General features: G+C 39.7%; 1 long non-coding RNA gene across 1 annotated transcript; it reads left to right on the top strand.

Moving 5' to 3' along the window:
- The first annotated feature begins 12,761 nt into the window (after window positions 1–12,761).
- Window positions 12,762–16,590, top strand: LOC113013256 (uncharacterized). Its single transcript, XR_003270806.1, has 3 exons — window positions 12,762–12,976; window positions 15,604–15,631; window positions 16,450–16,590. It is a non-coding gene; the product is annotated as an uncharacterized LOC113013256 (long non-coding RNA).
- The last annotated feature ends 5,639 nt before the right edge of the window (window positions 16,591–22,229 follow it).

The raw sequence follows: 22,229 nt of genomic DNA, 5'->3' as shown, positions 1-22,229 counted from the left end.
CCAACAGGAGCAGAAGAGACAGCTGCCAGTTGGCTGTGGGTTACAAGTGGTGGTGATTGGGTAAAGCTGCTGGGACAGGGCTGGATCATCTAGGTAAGGACGTGTAATGTTGAGAGGCCCGAAACACCCATAGAACCCAGGAAACATCACTTATGATGTGTACCAGTATGACCACTAGATGCGCCTTTCAACAGATCAAAGCTCACTGGTGTCAAGTTTGTCAGTGTGGCAGGCAAGGGTAGGACCCGAACACATAGGAGGAAGTAAAGAACTTAAGCAACAGCTCTATTTGCTGTGAAACGGAACTAAAAAATAAAGTACAAAGAAACACTAAAAGAAGCAAACAAAAGATAAACTAGAAACAAGGACTCTTGTAAGCAAGGAACTCATGACTTGGCATAAACAAGAGAACATGAAAAATGCCTCAACAAGCAGAGGGAGACTGAGGACTTAAATATACACACAATAACGACAGGATGGGAAAAGTGGAAACACAAATGTGGAGACACAAATCAGACATAACGACAAAGGGGAAGCGAACCTGAACAAAGTGCATACAGGACAAGAGACAATCAAAATAAGACTGGAAACACACTGACAGAGACTCTGACACACAAGCTGGACAAAGAAACCGGGGAGACAAGAGTAAACACGGGGACAAGACTGACTAAATATAGGAGAAGATTAGACAACTAAGGTCACTAAGAACAGAAGGCTAACAGAAACACACTTTAAACGTGGCAAATGAATAACCAGGAACCTAAGAATTATAATAATTTTTTAAAACGAACAGCACAATGTCCAGAACTAGAAAATACTGAGTCACAGACGTAATGAGACTGGCAGTTTGTGGCTCTGTCTGCTACTCCCGGCACCCAGCAAGGCTGTTTCAATCTGGGACTGATGGGTCTCGCTCCACCCACCAGCAACCCAGAACACGTGCAGAAGGAAGGCTGAGTAAAGGGCAGAGGTCATCGCATCATGAAATTAATCAAAAGAAAGATCCATAGCTGACATCATTACATTTTTATTGTGATTTCTTCAAGATTCACAAGCTTTATTGTCATATACACCAAAAACACAAGTGGTTACGCAGAGCAATGAAAATCTTGCTTTGCCAGTTCCCTTCACAAAACTAAATAAATAATAAATAACAACTAAACCCAAAGTAAACTTAACTCTGAGCATAGAAAATAAAATCCAAAATTTTCTCATCTTTTTGGGAAGAAGAGTCGTTGATGATCTGCTGTGTGTTATGGGTCCATGTGAGATGCTCAATGAGGATGTTGGTGCCGAGGAATTTGAAGGTCTTCACTCTCACGCTGAACAGTTCATTAGCTGATAAAATTAAATGAATCAAACAGAATTCAAATAGACTCTCACACATTTAAGCAACCCCATAACAGAGTCTATGTTTTCTAATCCTTCTTCTACTTCTCTAATACTGATTAAATACATGTTTTATGACCATTTGTACTTCAAATATAAGGGGATTCAGGTCATGCTGTTTCCTCTGGGAGTTAAAGGTAGACTGTGCCGGTGTTTTCATCTGCAGTTACTTTAACATGGCGCAGTGTGTGTTTTGCTTTCTTTGGGACAGGTTCAGCTGGATTGCAGTGCTGTAACGAATCAGAATCAGAGGCTGACTGAACTGACTGTGGATGAAAAGGTTGGATAAATACAGCCAGCAGGGGGCAGCACTCTGACTTTGTTTACGTTTATCCTTGGCAAACATAAATAGAAGAATAATCTATTTAATCTATTCATGCTGACTGTATAACACATTTCTTCTATGTGTGTTGCATCTGTACTTCTTGCACTTGTTATATGCATGCTGTGTCTTCCTGCACATTCTGGACACACACACTGCAGCTCTTCTTCATGTTGCTGCTGGATCTAAAACACACTTCTCCTGATCCGGATGAATTTTTCGGTGGAATCTGTGATTAAGAGTTTAATGTCCTGCATATGTTGCCTGCACATGAGTAACCATCATTTGTGTCGGCCCTGCATGCAAAACATTGGCAGTCATGCAGGGTGGATCATTCCTTGAAAAATATAATATAATGAAATCTAAACAGGGACTATCACTTTTCTTTAATATTTGTTTAAGTGATGTCTTGAAGCACAGAATATTACATGCACATTTATATACCCAAATATTATCAGTTCTTTGATCTAAGTGTTCTTTCAGAGCGCTGCTTAATTATTGAAAGTGTCAAAAACAAAACAGAGTAAAAAAGTTTAGCATCATTTCTTCACTCACAGCAGGCAACAGCTGACCCCAGGCCTGCGTCTGAGTGCAATGAGTGAAAGAGGTGTTCCTAATAAACTGGCTCCTCCCTCACAGCTGTTTGCAGACTAAGAAGTGAGCTCTGGGTGTTTTGTAAATACAGAGTCTAAGCCCGTCTTACTCAGTCCTCCTCTATCGTGCAGACACTGATCACAACCTCAGCAGCAGCTCAGCACTGAAATGTGGATCGTCTCCTGCGTCCTCATTGGCTCTCTGGCCTTTTCTTTGCCAGGTGAGTTCCATGTGTGTTCATACTGCCCGCTTCATCATTTTAAAACTTGAAACATGATATGTATTTTTTTATTTTGAAAATGAAGTGTTTATTTAACCTACTGACAGAATTTAAAATAAAAAAAATCTATATTAATTTGCACATTTTAATTTTTATTATATTTGCTAACGTCTGACATTTTTTTAAACTCTATTTCCTTAAAAATGGTGTAGAAGTCTCAAAAAAATAACAAAAACTTAACTAAGAGTTAAGGAGTTATTTTTCTGAAGGGCCGGGTCATTGTTCAGGACACTCAGCAATTATTTTATCAATAAATATCTTTAATAATATTAAGTAAAGAACAAATTCAGGAGACAGAGTCTCCAATAAAAACAGGTTAGGAAGCCAGCCTTTGCATTGTTTTCTAACCAGGTTTAGGATTTAAGCCATAAGATTTTAAAAATGCTGGAATAAAGTTGTTTCTTGCTCGATTTCTTGCTTCCTTGCCCAACAATGTACAATGAAGACCATTTGTGTCTGCTCCATGTGGTCTGTGGAATCTTACAGATCTTGTTTCTGAAGTACTGATTGATCAGTGAGGGGTGGGTTTGGACCTATTTATCACTGACAAGAAGATTAGGTCTGCAGCATTTGTTGTCATGGTGAAAGTAGTTTAAAATGCTGAAAAACACTCAAAAAAAGAAGATTTTCTGCTTCAAACAGAAAAAAAAATTTAATCGAAGACTGAGACCAACTGAAAACCACATAATTCTGTAAAGATCGATAACAATGAAAGAAAAGACACCCTGGCTTCATGCTTCACTACTTTAACATGTGGACTGCTTTGTGGATGTGACTCATATTCAGTGCTTCCTGTAGCCTCCATAAAGCCGCAGCGGTTTCTGGTGATGGATCTTTTTTTTTATCTATGCCTTTATTTTACATTTAATTTCTTTATTACTTGTAAGTAAACATGAGGAGGAAACTGTGTCAGGTTTATCTCACAGGATGTCTGTTTCTGGTTTGGTGGATGGATGCACATGAGCGATTTTCTCAGACCCTGTAATTTCTCCAGGAACACGAGATGCTGCAGCATTTTGTGAAAGTCGCATGACTTTGATAGAAGTGTCATATGTAATCGATCTAGTCTACTTTTCAAGTAGGTATATGCACTGTCACCTCAGTTCTTTTCCCCTTTCCTCATTTTTCTTAGTTATTTGCAAATTTGTCACACTTGAATGTTTCATTTTATCAAACAATTTTAATTTTAGTCAAAGATAACAAATACAAAATGCTTGTGGAGGAATTTTGGTCCACTCGTGTTTGCAGAATTGCTTGAATTCAGACACATTGGAGTGGTTTTGAGAATGAAGAGCCTGTTTGAGGTCGTGCCACAGCATCTCATTTGGATTTGAATCCAGTCCTTTAATGACTGTGTTTGCTTTATTTTAGACAATCACAATCACACCACCACACCTCCACCTACATCTGCCTCCATCACTCCTTCTCCATCACTCATTCCTGTGTTGTCATCTATTGGATCAGTATGTGCTGTGGTTTTGCTTATGTTAGTGGTTCTGGTGGTGAAACGATGGGTATGTGGAAAACCCAAAGGTAAGATTATTACATTTTTTAAAATAATAATTTTCAAACATTTTATAGATTTATTTTGAAACTTGTAATAACAAACATGTCCAACACTTTTATGTCCAAGCAGTAAAATACATTGCTGTTCATTTTCTTCATTTCAGAGGATGCAGAAGAAGTTAGAGAAAATGTCATCACAGATGGCGTCATATACAGTGAAATCATAACCTCAAATTATCAACAGCAGCCAGCCAGACAGAGCCCAGGTAGTGTTTTATATGCTCAGGGTCCATGTTGCTATCTTTATGGAGTCCAGTGTCACTTTAAATAAGTTACAGGGAAAGTTAAAGAAAAGAGGAAAGGGAAAACTTGATTTAAACATTAAAAAAATTCTCCCCAGAACTCCAGAGAAACTCAGATTCTCACCAAAACTCTCTGAACATTATAACCAAACCCCATCAAACAGCCAGTTCATTATTTCAGATCATATATTTCCTACATTCTTGTGTGTCTTCCTGCAATGTTTGAAAGCTCATTTCAACTCTCGCCTGTTCTAGCTGCAGTGATGTCCACTGTGTGTATTTATTGTGCAGAGAGCGATCCAGCTGCAGTCTACTCCACAGTGAGGAGGGACGACGTCACTTATGGACGAATCATCATCAAAGACAAGAAAAAACTGTCAAAGAGGAGAGGTGAGGTACAACCACTCTGCTTTGTCACTGCAGACCCCCACAGCTCACAGTGGGGCTTTATTGTGAATCCAGCCTTAGAGGCTCTTGGTCTTAAGCTAAAGATTGTTTATTTTAAGCTGAATCTCTTTAAGTTTCTAACTTGCTGTTCTACATTGAAATTCTGCTGCTGTATTTTAAATGGTATCAGGGCAGCTAGAGTCATGTTCACCACATGACCAAAATGACCTGATCTGCACATTTCTTCTCTAACAGCATCAGAGCTATACAAAGTTGCCGATATAGAATCACCACACTGCTGATACTCTTCTCTTCTTTGACAAGTCTTTGTTTTTGGATGGAATTAGACCGATTACTATCGGGTTAAGGCCACACCAAATGAGAAATATCATAAAAATGGTATATTACCCAACATTTTTATTGATCTTCTTCAAACTTCACAACATTATACTGGGCCCTGGGTCACATGAGTCATGATTTCAATACAACGTCACAATGAAGCAGTAAATGCATATACTGTATGCATATATATATATATTGTACATATATTTATTAGTTTCAGATTTAGACATTCTTATATTTTGCTTGTTTTACGTTATTGTATGTTGCACAACTCTGCTGCTTGTGAAGCTCGCACACAAGAATTTCACTCACATGTACTGTACCAATGTACCTGCACATGTGATGTGACAATAAAAAGTGATTTGATTTGATTTGATTTGTAAAGTTTCCTAAAATCCCAGTCTGCATGAACACATGTTAAAATCCTCAAGTTTATACAGCTTATAGAGGGAGTGCGGAATTATTAGGCAAGTTGTATTTTTGAGGAATAATTTTATTATTGAACAACAACAACAACAACCATGTTCTCAATGAACCCAAAAAACTCATTAATATCAAAGCTGAATGTTTTTGGAAGTAGTTTTTAGTTTGTTTTTAGTTTTAGCTATTTTAGGGGGATATCTGTGTGTGCAGGTGACTATTACTGTGCATAATTATTAGGCAACTTAACAAAAAACAAATATACACCCAGTTCAATTGTTTATTTTTACCAGTGAAACCAATATAACATCTCCACATTCACAAATATACATTTCTGACATTCAAAAACAAAACAAAAACAAATCAGCGACCAATATAGCCACCTTTCTTTGCAAGGACACTCAAAAGCCTGCCATCCATGGATCCTGTCAGTGTTTTGATCTGTTCACCATCAACATTGCGTGCAGCAGCAACCACAGCCTCCCAGACACTGTTCAGAGAGGTGTACTGTTTTCCCTCCTTGTAAATCTCACATTTGATGATGGACCACAGGTTCTCAATGGGGTTCAGATCAGGTGAACAAGGTGGCCATGTCATTAGTTTTTCTTCTTTTATACCCTTTCTTGCCAGCCACGCTGTGGAGTACTTGGACGCGTGTGATGGAGCATTGTCCTGCATGAAAATCATGTTTTTCTTGAAGGATGCAGACTTCTTCCTGTACCACTGCTTGAAGAAGGTGTCTTCCAGAGACTGGCAGTAGGACTGGGAGTTGAGCTTGACTCCATCCTCAACCCGAAAAGGCCCCACAAGCTCATCTTTGATGATACCAGCCCAAACCAGTACTCCACCTCCACCTTGCTGGCGTCTGAGTCGGACTGGAGCTCTCTGCCCTTTACCAATCCAGCCACGGGCCCATCCATCTGGCCCATCAAGACTCACTCTCATTTCATCAGTCCATAAAACCTTAGAAAAACCAGTCTTGAGATATTTCTTGGCCCAGTCTTGACGTTTCAGCTTGTGTGTCTTGTTCAGTGGTGGTCGTCTTTCAGCCTTTCTTACCTTGGCCATGTCTCTGAGTATTGCACACCTTGTGCTTTTGGGCACTCCAGTGATGTTGCAGCTCTGAAATATGGCCAAACTGGTGGCAAGTGGCATCTTGGCAGCTGCACGCTTGACTTTTCTCAGTTCATGGGCAGTTATTTTGCGCCTTGGTTTTTCCACACGTTTCTTGCGACCCTGTTGACTATTTTGAATGAAACGCTTGATTGTTCGATGATCACGCTTCAGAAGCTTTGCAATTTTGAGACTGCTGCATCCCTCTGCAAGATATCTCACTATTTTTGACTTTTCTGAGCCTGTCAAGTCCTTCTTTTGACCCATTTTGCCAAAGGAAAGGACGTTGCCTAATAATTATGCACACCTGATATAGGTGTTGATGTCATTAGACCACACCCCTTCTCATTACAGAGATGCACATCACCTAATATGCTTAATTGGTAGTAGGCTTTCGAGCCTATACAGCTTAGAGTAAGACAACATGCATGAAGAGGATGATGTGGACAAAATACTCATTTGCCTAATAATTCTGCACTCCCTGTAGATTTCTGCTAGTTGTGCTCCAATCATATGGGTAAAGATAATAAAATACACAGTTTTCGTATATAATTCTTCAAGATCTTAGGTCAAAGGTTAGGGTCAGATGAATTAGGAAAAAGCTTTAGTTTCCATTCGGTTATCAGTTTTGTTCTCTGTTATGTTACATTTCATTGTAAGAATTGAACAAAAAGGCTGCCAGTATGACCTGTAAAAACCTGCAGCCTTTTTTAAAAATTGCTTCATTGTGGAGAGAGTGATCCAGCTATAATCTACTCAGAAGTGTGAACTAGTTATGAACAAATTGGCTTCAGAGCAAACAGACCTGCAGGTACAGTTATTCTTCACTATAAGATGATTAGGATTTTTTTTCTAAAAGGTTGAAATGATCCTTTAAAGTGACCAGGAAGTGTATCTGTAGCATAAACACAGAGCAGGTCCTGATCTGCAGTTTCTGGGTGAGTAACTATAAGATAAAGTTTGGGTGACAGAAACACAGTCAGCACTCTGCTGAGGCTCATTGTTTCTTTTCCATGAACTACTAAACCTAAGCATTTCCTGCTGGCTTTCTTTCAAATTAAAAGCTAATTTATGACAGAAAGGCTGAAAAACCTTTAATGTGAAAATGCTGGAGGAAGTACTGAGCTTCATTCATGGTGTTTTGACATTGATAAGGACAATGAGTTTTAGAAAGATGAACACCCTGCCCTAAAAATAACATTTATATTATTTAAACTGTCTGAGCTTTGATCAATAATGTTTCATTTTGATGACACTCAACAGTTCTTTTGTTGTTTTGTTGCGATTTAACTGCATATAGGTTTGGTTTTGTACAGAGCTGTGGGTTGAGCTGTGCATGTTTGTGTGCTCAGATTTTCTGGAGCCAGAGGTCATTTACTCCAATCTCCAAAGTAGTCGACCAGTCCAGCCAGTGGAGTCCAGCTGCTCTTCTCGTGTTGTCCTGTGGGTTTCATGAAGATGACTGATGGAAAATTTGAATGGACTGATAAAACATCTGTCTTCAGTTCAGATAGGAAACAAACAAATTAACTGCAACCACAGACTATAAACAGCATGAGCATCGCTGCATTGTGTGAGTTACAAGCAGCAACTCATATGACAGTTTTCAGAAACCCAATGAACTGTTTCATTATTAAATTAAAAGCATTCTGTGCTTTCAAACTCAAAATCGTGAAATTTGGTTTGATGAAAAAGAAAACATTTCATCATGTTTAGTCAGTTTAATTGAATTAATTGTTTGATTGAAATAATTCAACTCAGTCAATTCAGTTCCATTTGTATGGCAAATAAAAAGATCACAGCAACAGTCGCCCCAAGGTGCTCAAACTGGACAGCTCCCCTGATCCAGTCCAAAAAATTATAGAACCACAGTTAATCATGCTTCCATCAGATAGCATGTATTTTAAATGTGAAACACAGAGACAACGAACACAAAGAAGAACATAGACATGACGTTAGTTTTGTGGTTTATAAAGGCCTTCAGAGTCTGCTGCCATCTACTGCTAATACTGGGTATTAGCAAATGAAAAACTACTTAATGTCTATATGTTGTGATATGTTTATAGTTAGTTATTCAGAGTGAAAATGTTTTTATTGTTGATGAAGGATTACCAGACTGAAAATACATCATATAAACACACATTTTTCTGTATCTCTCCCACATGTGATGAATACCTGTTACTGCAGCGATCCCCAACCTTTTTTGCGCCACGGACCGGTTTATGCCCGACAATATTTTCACGGACCGGCCTTTAATGTGTCGCGGATAAATACAACAAAATAAAACTAGTACCGGTACCGAAAAAAAGAAGATTTATTCATAACACACGTGAAAAGACCCAGGAAAACAGAGTTAACGATCAAAACAGTAACAAAATAAGGCTGAAAACTGATAAAAACCTTGAAAACCATACATTTCACACCTGAGACTCTACTCTCGCGGCCCGGTACCAAACGACTCACGGACCGGTACCGGTCCGAGGCCCGCGAGTTGGGGACCACTGTGTTACTGGATGAATCTGAACATTCTTTGTTTAAATGTGACTCTTTGTTGGGGCAAAATAAACAAAAGGAACTGAACTGTTATCAAATGTTGTTCCACATTTTGCTTTAAGATAAGTTTCTGGATGACATCCTACTGCCTGCTGAGGGTAAGTATACATGTAGGTGGGTTGGACATTCTTTCTTTTATTCCCAGTTCTAGGAATGTTTGAAATCTGGGAATGAAAACTAAAATAACTGGAACAGCAGCAGGAGACTGAGCTGGAGGCTGCTGTGAATCCTAAATCTGTTGTTTTTTATGTTTTATTTTTGTTTGACGAACAGCAAGGAGGCCACTATCAATCCAGCAGATCCCTTTAACTCCTCTCCAATATTAACCTGTTTTAATAGGCAGTGTTGGGGATTAAAGGAATACATGTACCAGCGTTATGTATTTAAAACACAAAATATGAGTAACTGTATTCCGTTCCATTACCATTTAAATAGGTGATATTCAGAATACAGTTACTTTGTTGAACTAAATAGAATACACGGTGGTCACTTCCTGTTCCATATGTTAGGCTATCCCCTCTCTATGCCTTCCAATTTTTGTTTTTTGGGGTTTTTTTTGTTTTTTTTCCCTTCCCGTTTGGAAAGATGCCCAACGGATTTACTTTACTTTAACCCAGGAGATGTTACCCTTTCCCCTGAGGTGGAGACAAGCAGATCGCCCCCGGCTCAGTAGTAGCAGAGAGGCTCGCATCCCAGAACCCAACCGGACGGCCAACACCTCCGCCCAGCCCTGATGGCTAACAGAGAACGGGGGGGTGTGAAGACCCCAAACCTCCCTCCACCTGCTCGTATGTAGTGTTGCTGCGTGCTGTTCTAAATTTAAAACACGGGAGAGCAGCAGGTGTCAGCACAGCCCCTCCTGGAAACCCTCAATGTCTACATGGATTTAAAATTGAGAAATGGGCACCAGCGCCAGAGGTGATTTTCAATACACAGACTGTCCTCTGGACGCCATGTAATGTGCCCATCCAAAAGGCCCTATATGTATGTGTTATGAGAGTGTGAGTAATGTGGATGTCTAAGTTGTGGAATAAAATTGAGGCACAGGTGGCCAGAAGGGGACAGAGGGAGGACGCCTCCCCTGCACCCTGGTGACACACCTGCACCCCAAGGCCCTGCATGTGTGGGTGGGTGTGGTGGCGCGGGAAGAGGGAGTCAGTTCTCCCTTCTCCAATTTTGGCGATTAAATGCAGTTTAATGCAGGCACAGGTTTAGCTCAGTTGGCTGAGCATGTATGTAGTCATATATCGCAGGGCTGAGAGCGGCCAGCCCATGTTCAAGTACAACCTAGGACTCTTTCTTTTTTTAAAAAGAAATTATTTTTAAACTCAATTTCAGTTTGGGATTAATACAGTTTCTCTGATTCTGATTACTGTAAATCCAAACAAAACGAGCAATAAAGGCTGTAATGTAAGTGTCCTGTTAATGTTGGTGGCATCAGTCACACAATGGACCCAGAGGCAGCAGTGCACAGGCAGGAATCCATTTCCGACATCATTTCATAAGAAGAATGAGATGGGCGAAACTTCAGTATCTTCGATGTATTATTGTTGTGTGATTTTTATTACTATTAATGATGAATGCTCGTCACCAAGCTAACATTGTTAGCTGGGTTTGGTGAGGTTAGTTCATAGACTGCAGACTGTTAGGCCGTTTCTCAATACTCATGTACAAGAGTCCGTACTCACCTTTTCACTATTCCAGACTTCGTAAGTTGACACAGGAGTCCCGGCTTCCCGAGAACGCAGAGCAACCCTTCTACAATTGGAACGGGAGTGTACTTACTGACATCACAGCTATTTTTAGTTATTTAGTTTAGTTTTGTTTTTTTTATTTCACTGCTTTGGAAGTGAAGACCTTAAATGTTTCAAATGAAATGAAATCAACAACAATCAAAATAAGACAACACAAAGTTATTGCTGAGATTCAGTAATACAGAAAATGTTTTCTGTCAACTCTGTGTGACCGTTAAGCAGGAAGCTTCTACCAGGCTGATGAAGATGAAATTAGGCCCAACATTTAAACAATGATCCCAAACACACAACCAAGGGAAGTGTCAACTGGGAAGTGTTCAGCTGGATTTCAGTGAGATTACAGCTGTAACAACATGTATAGTAAACATTTAAAGGGTTCACAGAAAGTCTGTTAGCTAACAAAAGTGATCAAACTGCAGCTCACTTCTGCCAAATACAAAAAGCCACAAACACCCCAAGTTTCAGTTATTTATTTGTAAAAAAAAAAATGTTTGGAATCATGTATGATTTTCGTTCCACTTCTCACGTGTGCACCACTTTGTGTTGGTCTTTCACGTGGAATTCCAATAAAATTGATTCTTGGCTGTAATGTGACAAAATGTGAAAAAGTTCAAGGGGGGCGAATACTTTTGCAAGCCACTGTACAAACTGTTTGGAGTTCTGAGCAGGAACATGCAGTGTAGTCATAGAAGTTATATATATAGAAGTATTCATGTTATGTTAAAGTTATGTTCATGTAAACCAGTGTTTCCCAACCTGTTGGAGCCACGGCACATAAGTCACAAAAAACTGTGTGATGGAGTTCAATGTCGTGCATCCACACAGTTTCTGACCACATGTTAGTGGTTGAAACAGAGAGAAGTCGACAGTAACAAAACCACCTCCAGCTCACTTCCTGCTGTCAACTACAAGAAGACAAAACTTGTTTCTTTAAATCTGTAACACAATTGATAAACTCAGTCCTTTCAGTAACATAGTCATAGTCATTTATTTTACTCTGTCAAAAAGAGCACATGCCTGAGGTTTGGACAGACAGTGAAGTCATTACACAGGTGCTGATGTTTGCTTTTGTGCATTTCTAGAGGAAACCACAACACTGACAGCCAGTCTACATACAAGAATGTGAAAAAGGACGGTTTTGCTTGATGTGACTGTGAGCTGATCTCAGTGTTGGTCTGATATAATTGAGCAGCAGGATGGAGGAAACGTCTCTGCTGTGTCTGCTCTGTAAGCTCACTCTGTGTTTTTCATGCCTCTGCTGTCGTGTTGAATGTGAAACTCTGAACTAACCTGAGTTTAATTTCTCTTTATGAATGGAAAGCATGTCTCAGTAGCAGCACTCCACTTACTCTGATTTGGAACAAAAATCATACATGATTTTTCACTTCACTGTTGGTGGGCTGGTTCAGGTCTGTGAGCCTCATATTTCACACCACTGGTTTACACTGTAATTGCAGATGTTGTTTGGGTTTTCAGCCACACATTTCTTCGCAGACATGTTCATTTTCTCAGGATAGAGCCAATCAAATGTGGGCCACTGTCAGTATGATGGAAGGTTTCTCCTACATCAAGGTCATAGTCAGAGGAGAGCCACCTAAATCTGAGCTTGACTCCTGTTTATTCTATTAAACAGCTTCTATGGTGATCTTAATGTGACTGATGGTAGATTAGTAATCAGTTTTGTTGTTGATCAGCTCTGAATCCAAACCTTTAATTCAGTGAAATGAGCCCCTTTGTGTTTATGACGTGTTATGTCCCCACCCTCAGTCTGTTTTCTTCCTCAAAAGACAAGCAGCCCTGTCACTGAACACAAACGCATCTGTTTTCACCCTAAATAACGTTCAGCTTTAATGAAAAACTCCTCTTTAAACTCGCCGTCAGGATTAAATTTGGATGTTCTGTTCTCGGTAAATCTCAGTATCCTCTGGATATATAGCAAACTTTGAAGAGTCGGATCATCAGGCGGAAATAGCTGCTGGAGCGTCTCAGCTGGACTCACCGTCTGTGTCTGCAGGTGAGTTTGAACTAACATAAGAGGTTTGTTCGTATTTGTTAGATTTGTAAACTTGTTAGATTTGTAAACTTGTTAGATTTGTAAACTTGTTAGATTTGTAAACTTGCGTGTAAGTAAACCACGTGACCTGTCGGCGCTCTCTGTAGATTAACAGTTTAGGAAACCATCATTTCTGCTCAGATTCTGGAGCGCGTTAACAAAACATTTTATTTTTATTTGCTGGCTCCAGAAACCAAAACATTCAGTCAGAGACGGTGTGAGGAGCGGACGTTAAAAACCTTCCGCGCAGACTTTGTGGTTCTCTCTGTGCGCGCTCACATAAAAGCAGGCGTTTTGTTTTTGTGTTGTGCGCGTGAACGACCGTTTGACCGCCGCACACGTCACTGAGAGACAGGATCACAGAGAGCTACAAAGTAAAGCCTTTAAATATACGAGGAAACTGTTGCACTGGTGGTGCAAATAAGATGTGTGAGCAGTGCTGGGCATTAACGAGCAGCCTAATAAGGCTATTTATTCTAACTGCGCACACACTGGAAGCGAGAAAGCGATGTCCGTCACTTTGAACTGTAGCGTGTGAGTAAGACACGGCGCAGCAGGCTTTAAGCTGCAGAGCGATATATGACGGATTGCACTCATCGAACAGATGGAAGATCAAAAGGGCACTTATGTTCAGCTGCTGAGATGAATAAAAGTCAAGCTTTCTCAAGCTGTCAACAAGCTCCAGACTGCGCACCCGGAAGGATTCGTTATTGTGGCCCGGCGACTTCAACCAAGCAATTCTCACGACAGTCACTCCAAATTCCAAATCCGCCTGAATTAAGTTTACAGCAGCTGTACGCCTGCTAATCGGCTCATCTGATCACGCCACTGTGATGCTGCTGCCCGCGAATACATAACTGCTGAAACGCACAAGGTCTGCCAAAAAACTATCAGTCTGGCCGAGTGGGACTGTCTCAGCGCTTGGACAATTTTTACCTTCAAGAAATCTCATGCTTACAAGCTGTTAGACTGGTCACTTTAAACCACTCTAAACTGTAAATTGTAGTTTCTCTTGATCATTTAGACTTAAGCGTAGGGGAGACCGGGGATAGTTGTAACATTTTTGACATTTCTGTCTGTAAAGTGAAGCTCTTTTAAGGTAGTGGATTCAAAATGTAATCCAAAGTATTTACATGTCTCTGCTATTAAATAGTGCAGCTATTTTCTCTGCAGCACAATTACCCATTGCATGGTATGGCCTCAAACACGAAGAGTGAAATGTTACAATTAACCCCATAGTCTGGGTTAGTTGTAACATATCCTGGGGTGAAATGTAACACAATGAAATAAGGGTACTAACAAAACATTAACATGTAATCTTTGTTTATTCAACACATGAATGCACTTAGAGCCATTTATGTAGCTATGTGTGTGACAGAATGCAGAAATCTAGCTTTTGAACATATTCCAACCCCCCAAAAAGACAAGTTATGGAATTTTCTGCAACTGAATATTTCATTAATTTTGGTTGGTCTTCCTTGAGTTTGGCCTCATTGGCTCAGTGGGCATTATAACCTACAACTCTTGCACCAATTTTGAACATAACAATGAAGCTGAAAAAATGTAGTTGTTCACCAGCATCACAATTCCATTACTTTTTATCCTGGCTTACCTTGGTGTGGTTTGCAAAGTGCTTCAGAAAGATGAGGAAATCTGTTTCTTGCACCCATCCTGACTTATTTCCACTACCAGTACTTCCTACTGGTCCATCTCTGACACAGTGGGCTGCATAATGTATGTGTGGGAACACAAACAGTGGAGGAATTGTGTCGTTAATGGCATTAACCGCATATACAAATGTGACCAGTGAACCTCTCTCTGCTGATGTCGTTGCCCCAACTTGTTTAATATAAGTTAAAGTAATAGTGTGGTAAGTTGTAACATCTGCATTATTATTACAACTAACCCAGACTCCTATAGCCATGAACTAGCTAGCATTACAGCCAACGGCTAAAACATTAGCACTAAAGACTTACACAGAATATATCCCCATAGACATACAAATAACATAATTTAGGTTTGATGAGTTTAACTGCAAAGCAGATAATGCTATTACAAATTGAAATAAAGTAGAAAAACTTACTTTTTGGCATACAAATTACTTTTTTCCATGTTAAATTATCTGTGTTTGACAAAATGTGCTGATTTTTCACATGTGATAGCAGAACTGAATTGGGCATGCACAGGATGAGTCACATCATTTGAAACTTAGCCCTGACTGGAGAAATTGGAAGTGTTACAACTGACCCACGTTACAACTATCCCCGGTCTCCCTATATTTATTTTCTTACTCCTCTTATATATATTTATTTGGTTTTCTTGCACTGATGTAACCAGAGCCTTGTCGTCTTGTCTCTCTGCTGCACTGGGTATAGCAGAGATGACAATAAAGTTTATTTGACTTTGACTATAAAGTTCTATGAGTCGCCACTTCTGTGGCTTTTCTTCGCTTTCTTGATTAAATGGAGATCTAATCGAAAGAGATTGTAAGGCTTCACAATCACACCTGTGGTCATTTCTTTGAAACAAATGACTGAAACCTCTCTCCTTTCCCGTTTCACCGTTGCCCCATTGTCTCATGCATCCAGGAGCAGCTTCTGCAAAGGACAAACCACCGTAAGTTTTCAACCTTTTTACTAATGCTAGTTTTTACCCGTTAATTCATCCAGACACCTCCCCCCCCAACGTAGACGTACACTCACTCATAGACACAGATAAACACCCAACCTCCGTAAATGCAAAACCCATTTAAGCTGCTGAGCAGTAACATATAGCAGCTGCTGTTTAGTTGTTATTGTTTTTTTGTTTGTGGCCCATGCTGGCAAAATGAGTCGGATTGCACGCAGGCTGATTATCAGAATCGGCGAAAGACAAAAATGTGAGACAGCGAATTGGCCGCAGGTGAAATGTTAACAAGGATAATGCACCACCTGCTAAACGTAGCCGTCGTGGACACTGTTACAACATTGTTAAAGTGCTTGCAAAAGCAAAATGACAATGATCTCTTGATTTGTCAAATTTAATGTGTTTCATCCTACTTGAACGCTGTTTTTATACATAATGCTTCTCTAGCTTGATCTTATAGGTCAAAGTTATGCCATCTAATAACTAGAAAGCAGTGCACCAGTAAAAGTGCCATCAGCTATGGCTGTTTAAACGTTATCTTTTCCAGCCATCATGATTACTGCATATCATATGTTCAACATTGGGGATTATTATTAACCTCTTACTGTTATGCTATGAAAGCACATGGCATAACAGTGTGTGTGTCTATCTATCTATCTATCTATCTATCTATCTATCTATCTATCTATCTATCTATCTATCTATCTCAACCAGATCCATATCAAATTATTTTGATATTATGCTTTCCATATAATTATTTTGTAATTATTCGAATTCATCTGTGTGCTGTGTGTGATTTATGATTTCAGGAATAAACAGAAAAGTCTGGAGGACTACTGTCAGAGAAGAAGTACACCATGCACCCCCCAGGAGGTGGCTGTACTTACTGAGAGCGTCTTATCTATGATTTTAAAAGACAAGAGACCACTTGCTGTGGGTGAGGGATTCAAAGAAATGGTGACCACTTTCCAACCAGGTTACACTCTGCCGTCTAAGCGTCATTTTACAAGCATGATGGAGAGAAAGTATGAAACTTCAGTGGAGAAACTAAGGAATGAACTAAAAAAGGCCACATCCAAAATCCCCCTTACTACTGATGCTTGGACAAGTCTGGTCACAGAGTCCTACTTAGGGGTAACTTGTCATTTCATTATTTGTTCAAAGACACCATTGCTGCTCTTTGTATATTATTAATTTTTTGCTATGATTTCCTTTGTTATATTTGTTTTGCAAAACATTTAATTTTTTGTTAAAAACAGAAGATTGTAGTACAATGTTATTGTGGATTTTGTTTTGTGAATGAAGAGCACTTTTTGGCAGAAATCAAAGTGAATGTTACATTTTGTTTGTTTAAAGACACCATTGTTGCTATTTATTTGAAATGTTTTGTTAACTTTTCCTTAATTCAATATATGTTTGCACATTTCATTTCTTGTTAAATGCTATCTCTATTGTATTGATTGTACGACCTCTACAACTTTATTTTACAATTTCTTTTTTATTAAAAGGTCTTCAAATGAATAAATTTGTGTTTTTCATTTATATACATAAATTAGTAAATGTGAAATTGCTATACAAGTCAAATAATGGGGAAAAAAATCGTTAATCGAATCAAATCGAAATTGAATCGGATCGAAAAATGAATCGTTAGATTAATCGATGCATCGAAAAATTAATCTCTACATTCATCGATTAGGAAAATAATTGTTTTGCCCAGCCTTAGATTTGAGAAACTGTTCGTGAAGTACATACAGAGAGAGAGATGTGCATGAAGTGTTATTTTATCGTGGTGATATCAGTGATGAGGCCAACTACTGCAGAGTCTTCAGAGAACTTGTGCAAAAATACATTGTAAGCTATAAAAACTTAGTTTCTGTCTGAGTTTCTTGCTGCTGTATTATGAAGTGCTGGCTCTCCACAAGGCTGTGTACTGAGTCCCCTACTGTACACTCTGTACACACATGACTGTGTTAGTTCCCACCCAGACAACACAGTCATCAAGTTTGCAGATGATACCACTGTGGTGGGGCTCATCTCAGGGGGAGATGAGACAGTGTACAGAGCTGAAGTTCAGAGGCTGTCAGATTGGTGTGCAGATAACAACCTGGACCTCAATACCACCAAAACAAAAGAACTGGTAGTTGACTTCAGAAGGAGGAAGTCCGAGCTGCAGCCTGTCAGCATCAACGGGGAGTGCGTGGAAAGGGTCTCCAGTTTCAAGTTTCTGGGTGTGCACATAGACACAGACCTCCAATGGAGCTCTAACACCTCTGCGGTCTTAAAGAAGGCCCAACAGCGTCTCCACTTTCTGAGAATCCTCAGAAAAATGGACCTGAAGAAGGAGCTGCTGACAGTCTTCTACCGCTGCTCCATTGAAAGTGTGCTGACATATTGCATCGGTGTGTGGTTCTCCAGCTGCACCACAGCACACAGAAAGGCACTCCAGAGGGTCATCAACACGGCCCAAAAAATCATTGGACATCCTCTTCCCTCCCTGAAGGACCTGTACAGCACTCGCTGTCTCAAGAGGGCACGCAGCATCCTACGGGACTGCACACACCCAGGACACCGGGTGGTTAAGCTGCTGCCGTCTGGCAGGAGGTTCAGGCTGCTGAGGTCCCGAACAAATAGACTCAAGGACAGCTTTTACAACAGGGCAATAGCCCTGATCAATGTAAATAGCTGACCTGACTGGATACCTCCCTGAACTTTTTAGGGGGGAGGTAACAATGTTTAAAACGATAACAATAATATTTATATTTATAACAAGGTGCAATAATAATTAATGTGCAATAATAACAGTGTGCAATACACATACACTTATTCTTCTTTTTTATACTAAGTTAATATACTGTGTTGTGTTGTTTGTTGCATTGTGATGTGATGTGTCATATCGTGTCGTGTTATTTGTAGTGCCGACGTAGGACAGTTTTTCCAATTTCATTGTACTACTGTACTTTGTATGACTGTGCAATAACAATAAAGAGTTATCTTATCTTATCTTATCTTTGAAGACAGCAGTTACTATTCTCTTCATTTATTCTTAAAACAGAACACGACGAGGTTGAAAGCACCTAAATGCAGCTTGCAGTTTATCTCAGTTATGTCTCGCTTTGATCAAGCAGCATGTGCTAAATCTATCAGCTGACCTATTTTCATGCAAGCTCTTGCTTAGATAAGATGCGTTGTTACCGCATCTGACATGACTGGTACTCGTTTAGTGCTATTTTTCACCATGTACGACACTCTAACAGAGATCAATAGCAGCCCGTCAGTGTCTGAAATCAACACCAGAGATACAGACTAAATGTTGCTTGTGGTAACCCAGGAGATGTCAGAAAAGATTCTACCAAATATGAGGAGTTTGCCTTTTAAAGTGTGTTTAACATGGTAAACTGTGTTTTTTAACCATAACTGTGATTTTTCAGCTGGACAAGCTAAACAGGCCTAATAAGATGGGGAGTTTTTTAGGGTTTCTGAGGAAATATCATCTGTCCTATCACTGTAATTCCCACTGGTATTGATAGATAGGGGATTTTACTATGCAACGATGAGTTGATGTGAGAGTGATTCATGATAATATGTGGGATTTTCACAGTTATGGTGATCAAAATAATTAAAAAATCTTACTCTAAGATGATAAAACATGTTTTTTCTTAAATTATCATATCAACATTAGTAGTTGTGTTCATGTCTAAAATGTGATCCCTGTGTCTAAACGTGATAAGAGAATACCTAAAAATGAAAACAGAAGAATAAAAAGCATTTCCTCAAAGGTTTAAACGGTAAATGCTGCTGTCAGTTCAGCTCAGGATATCACTGACTGTGTGTGAAATGAAAATCATTGACATCAGTCTGACATCAGTCACTGTCTTTTGTGCAACTGTCTTTTGAACTCAGTGATCAGCTGATAAGATGCTTGAACACAGACAAAAGCTGAGGTTAAGCCTGGCAGGCAGCTAGCGGGCCCAGGATTTTCAAACTGATAGCATAGGTGCATCACCTGAAAGTCTCTTAAAAATGTCAGATAAGGTTGAATGACAGTAAGCTTGAGGTCAGAGGTCATGTTTCACGTGACATTTGCGACACTGTGGAATTGTCTATAACTATTCATCTCTTTGTTAAGACTTGGAAAGAAAAGCGTCTGGACTTCTCTAAGTTGCTTGAAGACGTTTCACCTCTCATCTGAGAAGCTTCTTCAGTTCTGGAGTCAAACAGTGGAGAGTCCCAGATTTAAACCCAGTGGGAGTTTCCCCCCAAAGAGGGACAAAAGACCCCCTGATGATCCTTGTTACGACCCCCTCTGCTAGGCGTAAGGGAAGGAGTAAGGCCTCCAAGGCCTCTGGCCGTAACAATCCTCTACCTAATCACATGAGCCAAGGTGTGAAAACAGGTGTGGGTCACAATCAGCCAGGGTTTCAGGTGAGATGAATGCAGCTCTCAAATGAGAGCTGCTCCATCCAAAGTGGGACGGATGCCATCTCTCCTAACAAGACCAGGTTTCCTCCAGAAGGTTTGCCAATTATCTATGAAGCCCACATCGTTTCTGGGACACCACTCAGACAGGGACAAAAGGACCCCCTGATGATCCTCTAATCACCTGAGCCAAGGTGTGAAATTGGGTGTGGGGCCCAATCAGCCAGAGTTTCGGGTGAGTTCATTGTGAAACCTGGCCCCACCTTATCATGCAAATTCCTGAGGTCAGATGGCCCAGGATGTGAGTGGGCGTTAAGGCGTCTGGGAAGGGATCTCAAAACTGGATTATAGATGGCAGAGAGTTGGTGTCGTAAACCCCCGCCTCTGTTCAAAGATGGTCGCTCACAGTGGACATAGATGGCTTCTTTCACTCCTCTTTCAAACCATCTGTCCTCTTTGTCCAAAATGTGAACATTGCCATCCTCGAAAGAGTGTCCTTTATCCTTAAGATGCACATGGACAGCTGAGTCTTGTCCTGTGGAGGTGGCTCTTCTATGTTGTGCAATACGCTTGTGAAGTGGCTGTTTGGTCTCTCCAATGTAGAGGTCTGGGCATTCCTCGCTACACTGTACAGCATACACCACATTGTTAAGTCTGTGTTTTGGCGTTTTGTCTTTCGGGTGAACCAGTTTTTGTCTGAGCATGTTGCTGGGTCTGAAATGCACCGGGATGTCATGCTTGGAGAAAACTCTCCTGAGTTTTTCTGATACAACAGATACATAGGGGATGACAGTGTTGTTGCGTCTGTCTGTCCTATCCTGGTGTCGGATCTTTTTTTCTGTGCCTTATTGCTGACTTTATAAACACCCAATTAGGATAACTTATTTGCTGTTGTCTGTCTGTCCACCTACAGGTACAAAGAAAACATATTCACTCTAAATAGGCTATTTATGCATTTAATCATTCAGTTATTCATTACCATCTTTACTTGTATGAGACAGGTGGAGTGAGACAAGATGAAAATATAAAACAAATATTTTGTGTCTCCGTCTTAGGAAGCAGCCTTACTATGATGTGGATAGCTAACAAATAGAAAGCATCTAGTTCTGCCTTTGGGCCTCATGGAAAAAATATAATTGTTACTTATATAAAAAATATGTGTTCAGATTACCCAATGCAATAGTCCTGTTGTTCTAAGACTGTTCTAATTAAAATATGAGCTCGAATTTGTTGAAGGTGATCCAGCTGAAAAACTTTTCCTGAAAACATTTAAAAGCAGTGGCAAGATGTATTTAAAATCTAATGAAATACAGGATTCGGTTGTTGAACACAAGATTTGAGTAACTAATCTCATATATTTAATTGAAAAAAGAGACTAGTTATTGTTTTTGACTATGAAGATGAAGAATGCTTTTTTAAAATTTGCGAACTCTATTCAGAGCAGACTTGCAAACTTGCACAACACCACAGCTGTTTTACTTTGAAAGAATGTGGGAAACAACACAAACAACTGTGTTGAAACATGAAGAATATTAGTCTATAAAATTGGTTTTAGTAAATTGTGTCATTCAAGGTCCCAGTTGGTTATTTCTTTGTAATGTTTGTCAAGAAAGTCTATAAAAAAACTGTATTTGTTTTGAATCAAATTCATTATTAAAAAGTTGGTTTCAGGAGAAGCAACCAAAACACTACAGATATACATAACACTTTGTCAAAGGGCTGTAAATTAGATTTTGGTCTAAAATTGTTTTAAAATGATGCCAAGGATAATTCAATAATCTTAATTCAGCTCAGCACTGAAAGATGATGATGATGGAAACTATTTCAGACGTGTTATCAATAACAATCTGAGTTTCTCAGACAGCTACAACAAAACGAAAATATGAAACCCGCATGGACTGTTCTTGTACTTTGGCATGTAACAGCAAGACTAAGGTTTGATAAAGAACTTGAAAAGAAGCCATATGAATACTGTAATCAAGAGAGATTTGCTTAGCTTCAGTAGGTTCCAGCATATTTGGTATTAACTCCTCCAGATATTGAATCTAGGAGGTGGCAGCGAGTTTATAACTAGCTGCCTGAATACAACAAGCGCACTGTAGTATACCAAAATAAATACTGACGACTGCCAGTAACTTCCAGTTTTGAGTAGGTGGGGTTAAGAGGGAAATTC

Source organism: Astatotilapia calliptera, chromosome 3 (assembly GCF_900246225.1).
Source record: "Astatotilapia calliptera chromosome 3, fAstCal1.2, whole genome shotgun sequence".
In the NCBI taxonomy this organism is placed as follows: domain Eukaryota; kingdom Metazoa; phylum Chordata; class Actinopteri; order Cichliformes; family Cichlidae; genus Astatotilapia; species Astatotilapia calliptera.
The sequence above is the reverse complement of the archived record's forward strand: the minus strand, read 5'-3'. Positions and strand labels throughout refer to the sequence as shown.